Genomic DNA, 3,744 nt, shown 5'->3' on the forward strand with positions numbered 1-3,744 from the left:
TATCAAATTAGTTAGAAGTGATTCACTCAAAAGGTTGAGGGCAGTATGGTTTTCAGTTAAATCTCTTGGGAAAGAATTGCCTAGATGGGGGAAGGAGACACTGGCTCTGGCTTTGACCTAGATCTCCTTCTTTTTTTTAAAGCAATTGGGGTTAAGTAACTTGCTCAAGGTTACATGGCCAGTTATTTCTGGGTGTGGTGCTGAGTATCTGAGCCCAGATTTGATCCCCAGGTCATCTTGACACTGGAGCCAGTGCTCTTACTCGCTGAGCCACCTGGCCACCCCTAAGCAATTGGGATTAAGTAACTTGCTCAAGCTTACATGGCCAGGTGTTTCTGGGTGGGTGCTAAGTGTATGAGCCCGGGATTCGATCCCCAGGTCATCCCAACACTGGAGCCGGTGCTCTTACTCGCTGTGCCACCCCCTAGATCTCCTTCTTATTTCCCTTTTGCCTGGAGGAGAATCCTATAGACTCCAGTGGGTTTGGAGGATTTTGATTTTCCTTTGGTTGACTTCACCACATCCCAACTAAGGTGACGTCTGCATTGGAAGATAGGAACAAACTGGACATATATTCATGGCTCCACAAAAGAACCTAGAAAAGAAATTATGCTAAACTTAAAAAGAAAAGGCCTTCCATCAACCAGGTGTTGTGCATTATTTCTTTGCCTCATGTGTTTTCTAAGCTTGAACTCAATTTTCCTTGAATTTTGGGAAAGTGTGGGAACTAGTAGGAAAATGTATTGTAGACATTTGAGGTGATGTTTTGAATGAATTTCCTATATCACAATGATTCAACAAGTATTCAGTAAACACTATGTTCTATTCATGTTGCTAAGTGCTTCAAATATAGATTTTTTAAATGCCATTCCTACCCTTCCTTCCTTTCCCATCTTGTCTCCTTACTGAACTAATTCACTTCTGCATTGTCTTCCTCTTTTGGGTCCATTGCTCCTTTTTTTGATAACTGATCTTGCCTTACTAAGTTTCATCCTTGGATTACTCCTAGAATTTGCTGTTTTCACTACTACTCACATACTGCACAAAGATGCTTGAGGAAATCATAAACCTATGCTAACTGTGTCTACTACACATTTATATGACATAGTCTCAACACTAAGAAAAGGAAATCCTTTTATATTTCTCAAATCAGTTGACTACCCCACTCACAAGAGTAGCTTTTCTAGACTTTTCATCTCTTTCACAACCTCCCATATCTCCCCTTTTCCCACACTATTTCAACTGAGAACCTTGCTTCATATTTCACTGAAAATATTGAGGTTATTCCCTAAGACCCCTCTTCTCACCTGCTTCTCAGATAACATTTCTCACATGCCCTTGTAACCTTTGACATTTGTTTCACATAATGAAGTGAACTCTGTCATTGTCAAGGCAGAACCTTCCACCTGAACAGGTGATTCTCTTATATCCCAAATCCTCCAGCAGATTCCTCTTCTATCATTCCCTTACTCTCTAATTTTCAATGTCTCCCTGTCTACTGATAGCTTCTTGTGGAGCCAATGCAATAATTACAGTACCCATGATCAAGATAAAGACCATGACAATAATTATCGCATGATGTTTGATCACAAAATATACCAAACTCTCCAGATAGAGAATAGAACTGATGCATTTATTTAGACACTAGAAAACCAAGTCCCAAAAGCAGTAAGCCTATTCCATCATAGTACCAAAGATATTCAGAAGCCATAATAACCCTGAGAGTCACAGCATCCTTCAGCCTTCCCACAAACCAAAACAAGTTCAATATTTACTCACAAACCTCTTTATCTCCTTGCTTGAGCTCCTCTCTCCCCCATTATCTGGCTAGCTCTGACCAGCTTCCTGTGGGCTCTTCTTCCCTTCAGCAAACTCCACCCACCACAAGCTCCATGTGATTACAATCAGCCTATTGGGGGCAGAGTTTACTTTCAAAGTGGGGAGGTCTTCAAACTCCCCCCTAGGTCTATTAAAGGGCAGGGAAGATCTTCAAATTCCCATTCTCATTACATTCAGCCCCAAGATCTTTCATGTCCCTTACATAGTAAAAATACCTTAACAATAAATGAGAGTTCAGGGATAACTGGTGGAAAAACTGAGGTCAACAAACTTTGCAACAATATAAGAGGGATAATAGAAAAAACTTTGCACATAAAACAATAGCTTAGGATAGGGGCTTGGGCACAAGCACTCCATACTTCCCCCCTCAAACAAATGGGGCTCAAAATCTTGGGGTAAGGGATGAAGGTCTCTTCTCCAAAGCTACTTCAAGCTGAAATTGGATGTATAGCTGTCCTGTCCCAAGAGGTCCCATTCAATAGTTCAGTTCTTTAGCTGTCATCCAGAGCTTGGTCAATGCCAGGTCCAGAAGGTCCCATTTTAAAAGTCAGTTCTTTAGCTGTCATCTGGAACTTGGTTGACACCAGGTCCAGAAGTGACACATCACAGTCATGGATGGGGGTGACATCTGGCTTAAGTGATCAGGTATCTACAGGTGGAGGGTACCAAACCTGCAGAAAACAAATCTTACAAACAAGTTTAACAGACAAAAAGCCAAAGATACAAATATAGGGTCAGCCATGCTTCTGGAGTCGATGGACTCACTATCATAAACTCATTCACAGTAGAATACATGAGTTAAGGGTACAACTAGACAATCATCTTCTCCTGAATAAACAATAGCTACAGCATTCTTTCCCATGTGCTATAATCTCTGCAGCCTTTGGAACATCATCTGATTTTTGCTTTGCCCATATTTTAGCTCCCAAATTTATTCTATTAGTAAAATCAAATTCTTTAGTTTCTCTGACAGTTATTTCAGAAGGAGGGTCAGTTTTCACAAGTGGTATTGTTTGAATAATAATCACTTGAAATATTTTATCATTTTTACAAATCTGTATGGGTTTTTCCCCCCAAATTCTGCAATGTTACAATAATTTCTCCTAGATAATTAGAATCTATTACTCCAGCCAATACATGTATACCTCAAGCTGCTAAACCTGATTTGGGTAATATCCATCCAAACTGATTTTAGGTCTCTCTTTTGGTCTATCCTTCTACACCCAGAAAAAATGTCTCCTCCATTTTCAAAACTCTCTCACTTAATACATTCATCAACACTAGCAATTATCCCATTTCTTCTGTCTTTTGTGGCTAAAGTCCTTAAGAAGCTCATCTATAATGAGAAGTTATCTTTAATTCCTTTCCACTATATTCTTTGCAGTCTGGGTTTTTACCTCCTTATTCAACTGAATCTAACCTCTCCAACGTTACTCTTAATTGCCAAACTTTATGATGTCTTTTCAATCATGTTTCTTGACTTTGATCACCCACTTCTCCTTAATATCTCCTCCCTAGATATTTTTTTACTCCCTCCTAATTTTCTTATATATCAGACCTTAGAATGAGTGTCAAGTTTAGCATTTCCTGGTTGTTGCTGATCATTCTTTAGAAGTTAGATTGCCAGTGGAGCCATGATGGCAGCATAGAAGCAGGAAAACTCTGTGAGTGTCCATCACAACCACCTCAAATACCTATAAAATATGACTCTAAACAAATTTTAGAGCTACAGAAACCACAAAGTGACAGAAAGAAACAAATCTCCCACTTAAGGCAGACAGGCAGGTGTAAGGGTTATGGGATTTAAAGATCTTCCATGCCCTGTTGGACTTGCTGATGTAGCAGGAAGGGGCGGAGCAAGAGGAAGCGGAAGCCAAGCTAGCGTTCCTGCGTTGGCTGGCGGTG

The sequence above is a fragment of the Petaurus breviceps genome, unplaced genomic scaffold, assembly GCF_028583685.1.
Source record: "Petaurus breviceps papuanus isolate PSGF00001 unplaced genomic scaffold, PetGlider_PUasm1.0 77, whole genome shotgun sequence".
NCBI classification, from domain to species: Eukaryota; Metazoa; Chordata; class Mammalia; order Diprotodontia; family Petauridae; genus Petaurus; species Petaurus breviceps.